The following is a 17,641-nucleotide window of genomic DNA, read 5'->3' as shown; positions in this document are numbered from 1 at the left end:
CTTTCCTCTGTCAGTGGAGATCAACACAATGTTTTAGATGGTGGAGGCTTTAGCAGCTCCTGACCCCGACTGAGGCTGATTTGCAGTGAAGGCCCTGCTGATCTTAGATGAATATGCGGTGTGAGCAAGAATTTAGTTTTTGTTTCTTTAAGTGACTAAGGTTTTAGGATTTGCCACTGTCGTGTAACCTAGCATATCCTGACTGATGTGGTGCTACACGAAAATGTAAAGCATTGAAAATGTAACACCGCACTTTCAGGCTTCTACTAGCCTTTTCAAACTGTCTCAATGTCACCCTAAACTAATCGTATTAAAAATAAAATGTCTGAAAAAAGGAAAGTAATTGCTAAGCAGTTAGTGAATGAATTTAATTGCCTTGCATCTATCTAGAAAGTAGTAGAGGGTCTATGAGAAAATCAGTTCACAACCAACTATATACATTTCTTAGTGTATTTGTTATTGTAGTTCATAGCAGCTCTGAAGTTTATATTTCCTTCTCTACAAACTTCCTGAAACTTAAAATCATTTCAAGTTCACTTAGAGATTTGGGGATAATGATATGCTTTGGTCTATTTTTCTTCCTATTTGAAAGCTTCATTGTGTTAAGGCTGGAAAAGTACTGTGTAATTATGTGTGTGAACTTCTTGATAATCTCAGTGATGGAATTTTCTTTTTATGTGCAAATGCTTATTCCTGCACTTTTCATATAATTAATGTGCTCACAATAATGTAGGACCTATTATAACTTGCTATCTCATTTCCTATACATACTGAAGAGAGGGCGTTGTCTAGATGGTAAATGTTTTGCTCACTTAATGGTAGACTCTGATTTTGTTACCATCCTGACCTCTTGTTCTGGATATTTTATATCATCTTTTACTTTCGTTTAAATATCTCACCGAAGACTTTACTTTATAATATGTCCAGTGATAGATATAACTGAGGATAGCATTCAATGTACCAAGCCCAGAAATATCCCTTTAGAATGGCTTTATCATTGATTTGTGCTCATTATGTTATTGCTCTGTCTTTATCTTATAAAATAAAACAATAAAAATTCCTGTTCTGTTTAACTAATTTTGGTACTTCGAAGCCTATCTTTACATTTCCTTGAAAGCTTTGGTTTAAGGAAAATCCGGTGGGACACAGAATTCCAACATTAGCAGCCTGCTAGTGCCTGACTGACACAGGAGTTTCTGTGGCCATGAGGAGGGATATCATGATGTTTGCCTTCTTTTTGCCTCTTCTCTTTCCTTCTCCTAGGGCTACTCTTCTTATCTGCTGCTCCACCCTGAAATACCCCATGCAAAACACTTTCTTTAAGAAAAAAAGGTGCCATGAAAGAAAAAGTACATAAAGATAGCACTCAAAATAGCAGTGTTTGTAAAATTTTACTTTTCATATGCATCAAAATATATTTCCTGTGGGATTTGTTGTTTCATGTGTGGACTATTTTATAAATGGTCAATAATAAAAATAACGCAAAAGAGGATATCTATGATGTATAAACACAGATGCTTTGGTTAAATACTATTTGCATGGTTTGGTCTTTTGGTTTCCACCTCCAGTTAGTTCATTGGAACCCAATATAATTAAATCTCAAGCTGCTTAAAACATGCACATGTGCTCACATAGGAATATGTCCATGTATGAAGTAAGAGTTTTTATTATTCTATGTATGTTGTTTACATGTTTGTTCTTTGGAAGGGCATTGGAAATATTTGCAACCTATGTGCAGAAAAAAGAAACAGTACTAAAAGGATAATACAAAGAATTTACTGAGTTATGTGCCTATTTGTTATAATACAACTTTTTATGTTTCATAGCTTCTGCACTTCATGATTTGGAAATACATAGTTCTTAGTCTCTAAGCTGTGCCATTAAATTTATGATATGGTTGTATACTGTGTATGCTAACAGTCCCTTATTTGTTCCTTCATTTAAGGACAAACAAATATCCTTTTATATCCTACAAATGTCATTATACATTTCAGCTTGCTTCATATTTGATTACTATATTCTTCTGAGTTAAAATTTTTTTCCTGGAAATGTTCTTTCTTTTTTTTTTTTTTTTTTAAATGGTGGACCTCTTTCTTCTTATTCTTGCTAATAATGTCCAGCTTCTTCTAATTCTTGGAATTTATTTATTTATTTATTTATTTAATGTTTATTTATTTTTGAGGAAGAGAGACATAGTGCAAGCAGGAAAGGGGCAGGGAGAGAGGGAGACACAGAATCTGAAGCAAGCTCCATGGGGCTTGAACCTACAGACCACAAGATCATGAACTGAGCCGAAGTTGGATGTTCAACTGTGTGGTCCTCCCAGGTGCTCCTCTTGGAATCCACTTAAGGATACTTCTTTAAGTTTTCATAAATTCACTGTCTTCTTGGTTTCCATTGTTCTCTTAGCTGCCACTGTGAGATTTTATTTCATTTTTGTATGCCTCCATTTTCTTCTACTTCATGTATCCCATATTCCTAGATCGCACCGTCATTTTACTGGAATATATAACAAGGAACTTATGTTAGAAAGGATGTGTGTGATGTAAACTATTTGAGTCTTTACAAAAGAGTTTACAACAGGGGCATCTGGGTTGCTCAGTTGGTTAAGCCTCCCATCTTGCTTTTGGTCATGATCTTATGGTGGGATTGAGCCCACACTGGCAGTGCAGAGCCTGCTTGGGATTCTCTCTCCTCTCTCTCTGCTCCTCCCCCTGTCCACAGGCACAAGTATGTAAGCTCGCCCTCAAAATAAATAAATGTTTAAAAAATGAAAAGAGTTTACAACATATATCCAATGTTTTACAAATGTGTATGCCATTTGATAAGACAAATAAACATAAGGGAATTTCTTCCAAAATATATTTATTGAAAACATTATAATATATATAAAGACTTAGTGACAAGTTTATAGTTGCAAATTTTTGCAAGACAATGGGGACTATATAAAGGACCTTAAAATACAACCTAGCAACAAGATGGGATTCTGATGTAGCCAGAACACATCTACTGAAACTGAATTACACTTACTATATTGTGAATGATAAAAAATAATGATCAAATGTATATTTTTAATTTATGTTCAATTTTATCATTATCATAAATGTATAGAGAGTATTGTTTCATAGAATTTTCTGTGATAAGGGTATTGTCCCATAGGTATTTTATTCAATACTGTAGCCACTAGTTATGTGTGGTTATTGAGCATTTGACATATTAGTGCCACTGAGGAACTTACATTTTAATTTTGTTTAACTTAAATAAGCACAGCACCATACTGGGCAGAAAGGGTATAGAAAACTATTCTATTTCAAGGTGTTAATGGTGATTGTTTCTATTAGGGAGTGATTGATTATAGGTTTTTCTTAGCTTTTTTGTTCTCTATATTTTTTTAGGTGAAATTTATCAGAAGAAAAGTAAAGGAAGCTTTCTTTTGAAGAAAACATTCCTAGTAGTTATTGTTATACTACAAAAACTATGACATCTAAATCATTATTTAAGGTTTTAATAATATATAAGCAAATTTTTCATTTCTTACATATCAACATTTCTGTCATATTTCAGACATAATCAAATTTTCATAAGGGATCTACCTGTCCCTTGGATTAAATTTGAGTTTTACAGGACAGAAAATTATATTTTATAATAGCAACAATAACAAACATTTATTAAGACTTAACTAAGTGCCAGGCATTGATTAACATGTACTAACTCATTTAATTCTTATGGTATGCATTTGAAATACATGCTGATATTTCTCCATCCTCCATGAATCAACTGAGGCACTATTTAAATTACAGGTTGTCCAAGTTACTCAGCTAGAATAAAGCAGTATGGAGGGTAAGAATCTGACTTTCAAGGCAGTATAAAAGCTGTGTCATTGGCATAACTCTATCTACATTTAGGAGAGAGGTTGCTGATGAGAAGCAGGTAGAACAGTAGATTTAAGAAAAAAGATAAAGCAAAAACGGAGTTGAGAATTCACGTGTGTTTATGATTTTAATGATTGTCCATGGAATTTAGGTCAGATAAGAGGAAAAATGGGAGCAGAACAGAGGAAAGAGGAATACTGAAATATAGTAGGAAAGGATAAAAAACTATGTCAGTTCTGAACATGTGATCAGGTGGTGGTCAGAAAGTGGGATGTTTGTGGTTTGGGAGGGGTTTCACTTATTTGCAGTTATGACTTGATGGAAGAGTATGTGGCTGGGGTAGGACAAAGGGTATGAGCACTGCAGGTTAAAGAAATGAAAGAACAAGGCTTTGAAAGGACATCTGCATGCATGAAATCACCATGATATACAGGAAGAGCAGTTTGAGAGAGAGTGATTGTGAGCCAGGAGCTAAAATGTTGCAGAGGCTTGCGGATAACCACAGACAGTAAGGGGACTCGCCGGTGAGGGCAGTGGGCTGTGCTGCCGTGTTCTATCCTTTGGTGTCACACCGGGTTCTGGCACATAGCAATTGTATCAGGATGTCATGAACTCCAACTGGGCCTATTTCCTGCACCTGGTGGGGGGCTACCACAGAGCAGGCAACCATAAATCAGGGAGGAGAGTGATGGTATTTAGCATGAGAGTTACAGAGCTCTTACCCTGATGGTCATGGTCCAAGAGACTTGGTGGAACTCCTAGAAGGAACGCTGAAGGCACAGCCTGTTTCCACTGTTGGCATGGCACAGAGAAATACATTTCCATGGATAGAGGGCCATCCACTGGATGAGGAGAATCCAGCAGTAAGAGAGTTGGGCAGGTTTGTCTAGATCTTCCGTACCAGGAAATTGCTTGAGGTGGTGGGAGGGGCATGGAGAACAAGTTCAGCCTTCTTGGATGCTGCTCAAACAGACGAAATAAGCAGGAAGGAGCATTTAAGCTCACTGTCACATTTTGGGATTAAGCAAGGAATGGACAATCATCAGAGGAAAGACAAATCTCCATGGGCTGGCCAGAAAGACACTTATTTTCAGGGCACCTGGGTGGCTCAGTTAAGTGTCTGACTTTGACTCAGGTCATGATCTCCCAGTCCGTGGGGCTCGGGTCTGTGGGTTTGAGTCCCTGTGCTGACAGCTCAGAGCCTGGATCCTGCTTTGGATTCTGTGTGCTCCACTTTGTCTGTCCCTCTCCTGCTCGCACTCTCTGACTCTCTCTCAGAAATAAGTACACATTAAAAAAATAGAAAAGAAATAAATTTTCTAAGTCATCTGTCTTTCTACCCCATCTCTAGTAGAATAAGAAGGTTTCTGGAAAAAAAGAAGTTGTAACATCAGCCGGGGCCTCATGTCCCTCCTGGCAGAACTCGAGAGCTTGGCAGAAGGAGAGGAGGAGAGAGTGTTTAGCCCAGCAAGAGACCAAAGTTTTAAAATGGTTATGAGTGACTCTTAATAAGTGAAACGAACTCATAGATTATAGAATTAGACTGAAATCTTGTTAGGGGAGCCTGTTCCGTAACGGAAAAGGAGACGTCAACAAAAAAAAAATTTGGAAGGCGTTTTTAGAAAGCTATATATACCCTAAAGTTTTACTGACTGAATATTTGTGGACTGAATGAATAACTCAGAATCTATTACTGCTTGATATTATTATGCAACAAGACGTGAGACATTTGTACATAAGTCTTTAGTGACAGGAAATCATATAGACTAGGAGACTAGGCTGGGTCCTCGTTAGGTCAATATGAAATCACTCCTCTCAAAATGTGTTAGGAAATAATTACATTGCAGGAATCAAAGATCCAAGGAAATCTTTTAATTTAGAACCCAAGAATCTTAAGACAACTCTCCATCTGGGCTGTGAATTACACTTCTCACCTCAGAAAATGCAAGCCTCAGTCACACTGTGTCATGCACAGGGACAGGATCACGTGCAGGTGAAACTGGGTCTCTGCTGACCTCAGTGGATACAAACTGTCATAAACACTTGTAGTCCTTGAGTGCACTTCGATCATGTGCAAAATTGAGCACTGTCATAATCTTATTAGATGAGAAGTAGAAGGGACTTTTATTGTAGAGTGTCATAAGCAGGAAACTAGTAACTTCTGTCTTATTTTCTTCTTCTTTACATTTTATTTTCTATATGCCATGAAAAATAAGGATTGTAAACTCCCGTAAATTTGAAGTTGCTACAGACTTCTCAGCCTTGCAGAGAGAAAGCCTGTGGTATCCATTGTGCTATGTAGCCCTATCTTTCTTGCCTCTGTGGAAACTTGCTCAAATAAGGGAACATTGACACATTTCTTTTATGTTGGCATCATAAACAATAGGAGGTAATGATAAAAAATACAAAGTATATATAAGAGAAAGCCCCACTTAAGGGTCAGTGAGAACAAACAGCAATTTTTTTCTTTCTCTTCAAGTTAGCAGCATTTTCATTCCATATTTGGAAGGAAAAGTAGTTAAAATCTCTCAGTCACACTTAACCTGATTCCCCCCCCCCCTTTTTTTTTTTGGTAGAGAGGGAAGCATCTTTGGATTATGAATCCTGTGAATCCCATAACTGGACCATTACTTGGAATCAATGTTGAAGATATAAGTTAATCTTAAATGTGCTTTGTGCTGATGGGTATTTATTTAGTCTTAAACTACTACCATTTTTCACTGTTGGCTTGTTTGCTTTGGATTTTCAGCTTATTCTCATTATATAGAGTTCTTGAATGCATTTGCATTTGGAGCAACTTAGTTATGGCAAGCATACTACTTATATTGTAGCTTGGTGTATAAAAATCTGATTCAGATTTTTGAAATGCACTATCTGAAAAATGACCCTTAAAGTATTTTTTAGCCAGGTGTTTTAGCAGTTATCCCCGTTGATATTTAGTAATTATATCTCTTGTGTCTGAATATATTTCTGAACAGACTATTCATTTCTGAAATATAAATTCTTCTAGAAAGTTCTAAAAAAGTGTGGTCTAAGGACAAACTATAAGCGAACATTATATTGCTGTGCTTTTCAGGGGAGGATTTTGATAGCATCTCATAGATGTTAGAATGCAGTGTAGTTAGCTAAATGAAAATTGCTATTTTTGTTGTCAAACACAAACAATTGTGACTACTTTACATTTCATTTTATAACCTGTTATTTTACCAGGCTAATTACTTTTTTTAAATTAAAATTTTTATTTTGAGATAATTGTAGATACATATGCAGTTGTAAGAAATAATTCTACCTACTTTTTGCTGATGTCAGTATAGCATTGTGGGTAAGAGAATTGCTGAGTCAGAGAAAAGCAGCCCTATTCAACGTGGTCTGACATGTCCTAGTATGTGATCTTGTGCATCCTGAGAGTTTCTTCATCAATTAAATGTGAAAAGTAATTTAGACCTCTCAGGATGATTTTAGATGCACTCTGGGTATAGGGTGCACCTGCCAGTCATTAAGCAGTGGTTTTTATTAACAGTATCTTTAAAGTGTTGTGATGAATTATAGCTTATTTTTTTTATAACCACAGAAGACTATATCTCCCACACAGCAAAACACAATGGAAAGTATCCTTTATATTTATACATTTGTACATTTAGATATTTAGACATTTACTATGGGTACTTTTTCAAGAAACAGATCCATTTCAGAAAGAAAGCTATAATTACTTAAAACCCCAAATATTTATCTTATTCATAAGAGATACTATTTCTTGGAGTATTGTTACTTGAGTATATGATTATCTTCTCCACTGATTTATAAGGTCTATGAAGATAATGGCTAAATAGTGTTTTGCACACAGTGTGTTTTCCAGAAATATTAATTAAGGTTTTTCCTGGGTTTGTTGAGCCTCAAATCAATAGTTTACACCAATAGATTGATTTTGGAATAGTGTTCTAAATGCTTATAGTTTGGATTTTGGCTAATTATGGGGAATGATTTTCATATTCAATGTATTGTTAAGATTTCATCCATGTTTGGGCTCAAGGGTGACAACATAAATAGATGGATAATGTTAGTCTAAAAAGCTGGCTACAACAGAGAAATTTTTACTGAGATATTTCCCAAGCATGCATCTTTTTTTTTTAAATTCAGTAATACTGAATTTCAAGTGAAAAGACACTTAAAGTAACACAAAGTGGATACACAATCACAAATAACAATTGACTTAAAATGTTAAAACAGTTGTCTGGTTTTTTGCCTGGTCTAAAATATAAGTGAGGAAAAGTAATTTGCATATGAATAGCTTGGCCTCGAGTCAAGGGTAAGTGGTATAGGTACCTGGAACTTCGAGACCTTAAGTGTGGTGAATAGGAGAGAATTTTAGTAAGTTCTATTGAAGACTTTGTAGTTACATCCTGAGCAAAGGAACTCAAATGGGTGCACTTTTACTTATAATATAGCTACATTTTATTTCACATTTTATACAGTTGCATTATTATTATTTCTTCATTCTTGTTTAGTCATTTTGCTTATATCTTACCATGTTATAGGTAATTATATCTTATAGTATTACTTGGTTAATGTTCTACTCTACAATTCAGAAAACTATAATAATAATAATAATAATAACAGTAATAATAATAATAGCAGTAAAAGTGCCTAGAAATTTGTAGAAGTTACTAGTTCTTGATACGCTTTTGAACATCCTTTTCATTTTGTTCTCACAGTAAGTGTGGTGACACCCAGGCTATAAATAGTATATAGGAAACCGCATAAGAACTCAGGTGACCTCTTGATTTAAGGTCCAATGCATTTATTGTCTTTCACCAATCCTTGATCATAAATGGCTTCTATTTTTTAAAATGAGGGATGACAGAACAGTAAAGCGTTGGGTTTGGTCCCAGAAATGTCAAACCTCCTAAGAGATGTTTTAAAAAATCTATGCAGTTGTATTATTTTATTCTTCACCTTCAGTACTAGCATGTGAGTTAAGAAAGGCAGCTAGCATCAGTGCACCACGAGAAGAATAGACGGGGAGCTAATTGATGTGCTCAGAGTTTGGCACTGCTGCTGGGACTCCACACTGAGCAGTCTTTCTCCCAAACCGCATTATTTCAAAACACTGCATGGGGCGCCTGGGTGGCTCAGTCGGTTGGGCGTCCGGCTTCGGCTCAGGTCAGATCTCACAGTTCGTGGGTTCGAGCCCCGCGTCGGGCTCTGTGCTGACAGCTGGCTCAGAGCCTGGAGCCTGTTTTGGATTCTGTGTCTCCCTCTCTCTCTGCCCCTCCCCTGCTCTAGCTGTCTCGCTCTGTCTCTCAAAAATAAAATAAAAAGCAATTAAAAAAAAAAAAAAACACTGCCACCATTTCTTTACATCTTGACCTTGAATATGGTGAGTGGATAACTCATATTGTAATTATCTCGGTTTAACTTGATATTCTGCATCTGTTGCTGCTATTTAGCCAAACTAGCATTTGCTCATTTACTATAGATCTTCCATAACTTATGCTGGGGTTACACTTCATTGAACCCATCATAAGTTGAAAATATCCTAAATCAGGGGCACCTGGGTGGCTCATTTCGTTGAGTCTCAGACTTGGCTCAGGTCATGATCTCGTGGTTCATAAGTTTGAGCCCTGCATCGGGCTCTGTGCTGACAGCTTAGAGCCTGGAGCCTGCTTCGGATTCTGTGTCTCCCTCACTCTCTACCCCTCCTCCATTCATGCTCTGTTATCTCTCTCCCTCTCTACCCCTACTCCCCCACTCTCTCCTTGTGTCTCTCTCTCAAAAATAAACATAAAAAAGGAAAATATCATGAATCAAAAATGCATTTAATATACCTAATCCACTGAACCTCATAGCTTAGCCTAGCCTGCCTTCACCCTGCTCAGAAAGCTTACATTAGCCGACAGTCAGACAGAATCCTCTATCACAAAGCCTATTTCATAACAAAGTTTTGAATTCCTGTGTAATTTATTGAATATTGTAGTGAGAGTGAAAAACAGCATTTGTATCAGTTGTTTACCCTCATGATTGCAAGGGTGACTCAGGGCTGTGGCTGCCACTGCCCGCCCAGGGTCCTAGCGAGGATTGTACTGCATATCACTAGCCTGGGGAAGGAACAAAATTCAAAGTGCAGTCTCTGCAGAATGTTTATTGCTTCTGCACCATGGTAAAGTCAAAGGAACATAAGTGGACACATTGTAAGTTGGGGACTTCATGGACTCATTCCATTCTTGAAACATTTCTTGTTTCTCCATCCTAGGCACTCTGCTTGCTAAGATTAGTAAATTCTGTGTTGTTTTTTCTTGAGAAAACTATAATCTGGTGAAGGAGTCACAGGCTTGTGAATTTGAAGCAAATATTAACTTAAAAAAAGACTAATGCAGTAAATAAAATAAAAAGATTGATTAACTGTTTGATTCATGAATGCAACAATTAGCATTTACACTGGTTGGGATCCTTTGCTCTCAGGTAACTACCAGAGTTAACAACTATGTCTCTTTCATGTCACTTTCCTTTTTGAGATGTTTTACCTTAATACTTGAAATTTTACTTCTTATTTCAACATAATTATATTAGGTGTAATTTAAAGTCTCAAAAGGTCAGTGTCTCACTTGGGTATTTGGTTTTGTATTGTCCTATTAGCATATATAGTAGCATAATAGTTCTACTCTTTCATAAAGAGCTTTGTCTACATGTCTGTATTTGTTTTTCTAAGATTGCTATAACATAAACTGGGTGGCTTAAACAACAGAAATTTATTTTCTCATACTTCTGCTAACCAAAAGTCTGAGCTGAAGGTGTTGGAAGGGTTGGTTTCATTGAGGCCTCTTTCTGGGACTTGGAGGTGTCTGCTTTTTCCCTGTTTCTTCACATAGTCTTCAACTTCTGCGTCCTAATTTCCTTTCATATAAGGGCACCAGGAATAATGGATTAGGACCCACCCTAATGACTTTAACTTAATTATCTCCTAAAAAATTCTTTCTCCCATTATAATGCAATTGTGTGGCAATGGGAGTTAGGACTTCAATCTTTAAATTTTGGGTGGACATAACCAATAACAATGTCTTTCTGACAATGGGCTTATATTATTTTTTAGGAGCCCATTTAACAACTAGTTGATTCTTTTCTCCTATTAATGAAGGCTCCATGAAAGACGTATACCAGGTACAGAACATATATTATTTATGTTCTAAGGGTAGACTCTGTTTAGATTTCATAAATGCTGCAATTGTTACAGAATTGGAAAAAAGCAGAATACTACGATTTTCTCTGGAGTTTATTCATGTTTTGAATAAAATAAGGCACAGTAATCACGTTGAAGGTAAGCTCTAGATTTGTACGATCCATTTTGTCCCGTCAGGTTATTTGAGTGGTGCCTCAGTTTGTAAAAATAAAACATTTAGAATTTTATTTATTTAGGTGCAAAAATTAAGTTTATTTTTTTGAGACTATATACTTCAATATGAATGTGGTTTTAGAAATTTTAGTTTCCAAGGTTTCATGAGAATTTATTCCATCCTTTTGTAAAATTTATAGTATTATGGCACATCAAATGAGGTAGTTTTATCATAGTTTTATAAATTTACCAATAATTTAAGTCACTGTTTGTAGTATTACTACCAAATAGAAGAGTCTATTCTCAATTCAGCTTCTAACTCAGATTTTGATTTTTTTGAGCAGTGAATGGCCCCAACTTCTGCTGCTGTCTGTTTTGAAACTGCGTTTTTCTCATGTTAGCTGGCCTTTCCTAAAATTGACTTACCATCCACTTTCCTTTTTCTTCTTTGGTGGCTATGGATCAAGAACAGTTTACTATTATGATTCTAGGAGAGAGTTTTTGTACTTCAGTTCAAACCTGCATAGATCAAAACTCAGGGAGATAAATCTTTCTTCCCTGCAGTGGTTTGACCTAAAATAACTGTGTTCCAATGCTACTGATGATATATCTTCCTGTAAATTGTAGTGTTTTCTTTTTTCAAACCTATTTTTAAAAACAATATTCTTGATACATTTAATTAAATTCATTACTCAAATATAAATGATTAAAATATGAATAAAGATGTCATGGACCAAACCATGTAATTTTGCTCAGTAGCTCAAAATGAAATTGATTTTGGGAAGGGCAATAAAATAGACAACACAGGACATAATACAGTATGTCTCTTTTGTGTCACTTTCCTTTGTGCAATATTGTACCTTAATAGTTGAAATTTTACTTCTTACTTCAACATGACTAAAGTAGGTGGGACTTAAAGTCTTTAATGGTCAATGCCCCACATGGATATTTGGTTTTTGTATTATTCCATTAGCATATTAACATGTGACTGATTAAAAACTAAAACAGAATAAAAGAGAACACTATGATAGTGGAGTGCAGCATTCTGGAGAAAAAAAATAATTTTTCTATTTAAAGCAGGAAAAAATGTCAAGTTGTATTTGAAATTTACACTTTGGAAAACTACCTGGTTGCTTTAATTTTCATAATTAGTGTAAAGTGTACTGGGTATCTTTTGGAATTGAGATTTTTAAAATAAATATATACAATGGCACCTAATCCTTAGAACAGTTCTCAAATGGTGTAAAAGTCAACTTTAAATGGTGGCTAAGAATGAAGTGTCCACTTCCTGGGTTTTAATTAAAATGTTATCACCTAGTGGATTTGGTTTGTTGCACACATTCATTTACTCCTGGTAAACCTCAGTTTTCTACTTACTATAATGGGATAATAGTGATTTGTAATTCATAAGTTTTTCTTGGGATAAAATAAGATAATGCATATAAAAGCACTTTACTCATTTGAGTCATAGCAAATGCTCTGTAAATGTGACTTGTTACTAAAATACTTCAGAATAGAGTGAAGGGAGATTTCCCAGTATAGTGCCTCAAATAATCCAGATTCTTATTTCTTCTAACAGATAAGTCATTTATTAATATATATATATATATATATATATATGAATATATATATATATATGAATATATATATATATATATGAATATATGTGTGTGTGTGTGTGTGTGAGAGAGAGAGAGAGAGAGAGAGAGAGAGAACTGAAGAAAGTGGTAGACAAGAGCTTATAGAGAGCCTTGCTTATAAATTAAGTCAGTCTATATGCATAAAGGCAAATAGTAGCAGGAAATACAGTTTGCTATGCAAGGGGATTCCAAAGGAGTCAAGCAGACATTCAATTTCCGTTTCTAGACCATTGCAGTTGGGTTCCATGGGAAGCAGGGTCTTGGGAGGAGATTAGTGTGCAGGGACTTTATTGGGGATCAAAATGTGTGGGGGAAGGGAAGAAAGCAGGACTGGGATGGGGAAGAAACTGTAATATGATGCAGTCACAAAAAGAGTTGATCCAAACTGTGAGCTCTAGAACTGGGATGGCTTCTTAGAGTTGCTCCAAGTTGGTGCGGAAGTCCCGCCTTTATATCCCCACGTTGACTTTATATCCCCACATTACAGGCTGCCCTGGCAAGGTGACATGACTTTGGGCCAGGGAGCTCTCTTCTCCTGAGTGAGGAACTGGAGAGGCTGGGTGTCAGCCAGCAGCATTTCTGGAAGCTAAAGAAGGACGTCATTTAGGCTGGGGGCGGAGGGGGGCGGGTACCTGGGAGGTGCAACACAGAGCCCACTACACAGTTGCCTTCCTGTACAGAACTGTTCTGTTTCCTCCATACAGAAGTTATATTCAGCATCCACTTATTTATTTGGTGTTTTCTACAGAATGAAAACCCCATTGACTGTAGGGATGTGTCTGTTGTATGTATTTTCATTGCCTAAAATAGTACTTGGGACATAGTGACCACTTATTGCCTTGAAAAGTAATCCAAAATGTTCATTTAACAAAAGAAATTAAAGCCTCGGTATTGTAAAATAAGGATTTTACTTCATGTGTAATGAGGCAAATAATTACATAGTTGTTAATCATTACACAGCAGGTACATATATTTTTGAAGTCCAAACAAAGATATTTATTATTATAAGGCAAACTGAGGAGTTGCAACTTTCTCCTCTGAATCTATGATGATCTAGTCATGAAATTACCTGGACAGTAAAATAATTAATAGAGAACTACCATAAGTGTAATTCATAAGAAAAATAATAATGCCATTGATTATTATTAATATGTTTTGTATTTATTAGTATTACAGTTGTTATTATAGTTAATACTGCACCATATGGCCCGTATCTTTTGAATACTGTGTGGGAAATATAATACTAGGATCCATGATCATCATAAACAAAAGACTCATAGAAACTAGAGCTAACCATAACTGAATCACATAAGAATCATATAAAAGTAAACAAGCATCTCACTGGGTAAGTTAAGGCAGGGCAACTTCATTTTTCAAAATCTCCCTAGGTCAGTTTCTTGTACTCTCAAGTTTTAGATCAATTGATTAGTTGGTGAATTAATGGACAGACCATAAAAAGACAAGAATAGAAACATGACCAGCATTTATTCATCATCTGTTTTGTACCAGGACTGTGTTAGGTATTATCTTCATTAGTTTTTTAAACTTAACTCTAACCAAAATACAAGGTTGAAAGGTAGATAGTACTATTCTTGCTTTTTAAATATGAGACTGAGCTTAGAGGAATTAGTAATACTGAGTTAATAATGAGAGGAGATATATTCCAATCCTGCTCTGAATTCAAAGCACATTTCCTTTCTGCTGGACTGTGAGGCTTCCCTGTCATATAATTTAACACACACGTGCGCACACAAACAGACACACACACACACAGACACGCATGCACACAGACACATGCACAGACACACACACAGATAAACGCAGACGCACACAGACGCAGACACATGCACAGACATACATGCGCACGCACAAACACCCAGACACACGCACACACGTACACACACACAGAGACACGCACGCACACAGACATGCACACATGCACACACATGAACAGACACATACACAGATATACACAGACACGCACGCACACAGACAGACACACAGACACATGCACACACACAGACATACACAGACATACACATACAGACACACGCACACAGACACATGCACACATGCATGCACACAGACATACACGCACACAGACACACACATGCCCACACAGAGACACAGACACGCACGCAGACACATGCACAGACACACATGCACACACACAGACACATGCACGCACACATGCACACACACAGAGACATGCATGCACACATGTACCCACACATGCACAGACACACACACAGACACACACACAGACATGCACAGACACAGACACGCACACATGCACGCACACATGCAAAGACACCTACACAGATACACACAGACACACACACACAGACATGCATGCACACACACATGCACGCACACATACACAGACATGCACACATGCACACAGACACACACAGACACAGACACACACACAGACACGCATGCACACATGCACACATACAGACACGCACACACACAGACACGCACACATGCACGCACACGTGCAAAGACACCTACACAGACACACACACACACAGACATGCATGCACACAGACACAAATGCACACACACAGACATACACAGACATACACACATGCACACACACATGCACACAGACACGCATGCACACACACAGACACACACGCACACACACAGACACACAGACATATATAAGTATTCAGCAAAACTCACAAAATAGAAGAGTTTGTCATTCACTGCCATAGGAGTACACAGTGTGTGCCATAAAGTCACACAAAGAGGAATCTCTGTCTTTTGGGAAGGCATTGTGAGGAAGGAGGGTTGAGTTGGATCTTAAAAAAGGAGTGGGGAGTGGATAAAAGAGTAGAAGGAATCTTCTTGGTTGTACAGCTTTCAGAAAAATAAAATCTATATTGTGAAAGGTTATATGGAGATTACATACACTCTGAAGTCATGCTACTCAAAGTGTGGTCCACAGACCAGCAATATCAGCATCACCTATGAGCTTGTTAAAAGTGCAGCATCTTACCGGCAGTGGTGTTGGGAGCCTCCCAGGCACGGCACTGTTACTTGCAGTTGGGCTGAGGCAGCGGCACAGCGCTGAGCACACACCACGCCGCCGCCACAGCAGCAGCAGCAGCAGCAGCAGCAGCGATGGAGGCACCCTCGCCTTCACAGCCTCTGTGCTGGTGCAGCCACCCCTCGCTCCCTCTGCTGTTCCTCCCTTCGCTGGCACCATGGCTGATCAGCTGCCTGAAGAGCAGACTGCTGAGTTCAAGGAAGCTTTTTCCCTGTTTGACAAAGATGGTGATGGTACCATCACCACAAAGGAACTTGGAACAGTCAGGAGGTCACAGGGTCAGAACCCAATAGAAGCCACATTGCAGGATATGATCAACGAGGGGGATGCTGACAGGAATGGCACCATTGACTTCCCAGAATTTTTGACTATGATGGCTAGGAAAATGAAAGATACAGACAGTGAAGAAGAAATTAGTGAGGCATTCCAAGTCTTTGACAAGGATGGCAATGGTTACATCAGTGCAGCAGAACTACGTCACGTCATGAAAAACTAAGGAGAAAACTAACAGATGAAGAAGTAGATGAAATGATCAGAGAAGCAGATATCAATGGAGATGGACAAGTCAACTATGAAGAATTTGTACAGATGATAACTGCAAAGTGAAGACCTACTTTCAACTCCTTTCCCCCGCCAGAAGAATCAAATTGAATCTTTTACTTACCTCTTGCAAAAAAAAAAAAAAAAAGTGCAGCATCTTAGATGCCACTCTAGATCTGCTGAATCAGAATCTGCATTTTGGGAGGACCCCCAGGACCCCCAGGCGAGTGTGCACACTGCAGTTGGGGAAGCACACGCAGCTCTGGAAGCTAGTCGTGGACTGGTGTTGCTGGAACCAAGAGTATAACAGGGTTAGGTCAGCAAATACATATCTGAGCTAGAGTGTAAAGTACCTGTGCTTCAAGACTAAGGCATTAAGATTTTAACTATCCAATACTCTATCAAAATTCTGCAAGATTTAAAGGTAAAATATGAAAATAAACTTTAAAAAATAGGAAAGAAAATGCTGCTTATTGAGAAGACCATTTAATGGGAGCAGCTGGAATAGTAATTACCAGGATTGTGGTTCTCAAAATGTGTGGTCCCAGGAGCAGCACCAGCACCACCTAGAACTGGATAAAATGTAGATTCTCAGATCCCAGGCAAAATCAGAATCCTAGTGAATCAGAAACTGTAGGGTTGGGGTCCAGCAGTCTCTGTTTTTTTTTTTTAATTTTAATGTTTTATTTATTGTTGAGAGACATACTGTGGGTGGTTGAGGGGCAGAGAGCAAGGGAGACACAGAATCAGAAGCAGGCTCCAGGCTCTGAGCTGTCAGCACAGAGCCCAACACAGGGCTCGAACTCACGAACTGTGAGATCATGACCTGAGGTGAAGTTGGTGCTTAACCAACTGAGCCACCCAGGTGCCCCAGCAGACTCTGTTTTAAGAAGTACATCAGGTGATCTTGATGTACTTTCAAGCATGAAAACCACTGTACTAAGGGCACTGAATGTGATACTGTTTTCTAATGAAAACAAAAGTAGTAGAGGCATCTGGGTGGCTCAGCTGGTTAAGTGTCTGACGTTGACTGAGGTCATAATCTCGCAGTTTGAATTCGGCCCTGCGTAGGGCTCTGGGCTGACAGCTCACATCCTGGGGCCTGCTTCACATTCTGTGTCTCCCTCTCTCTCTCTGCCCCTTCCCTGTTTGTTTTCTCTCTCTCTCTCTGACTCACTCACTCTCTCTCAGTCTCTTTCTCTCTCAA

At 37.8% G+C, this 17,641-nt stretch overlaps 1 protein-coding gene and 1 pseudogene across 1 annotated transcript in view; both read left to right on the top strand.

Annotated features, from left to right (window-relative positions):
* The window catches only part of ZNF385D (zinc finger protein 385D), an 848,110-nt gene that overhangs the window by 14,760 nt on the left and 815,709 nt on the right, over positions 1-17,641 (top strand). The window lies entirely within an intron of this gene.
* On the top strand, positions 16,052-16,557 carry LOC115292328 (annotated as a pseudogene).

This window comes from Suricata suricatta, chromosome 5 (genome assembly GCF_006229205.1).
Source record: "Suricata suricatta isolate VVHF042 chromosome 5, meerkat_22Aug2017_6uvM2_HiC, whole genome shotgun sequence".
Lineage (NCBI taxonomy): Eukaryota > Metazoa > Chordata > Mammalia > Carnivora > Herpestidae > Suricata > Suricata suricatta.
Note: the sequence above shows the minus strand (reverse complement) of the source record. Positions and strands in the feature narration are given on the sequence as shown.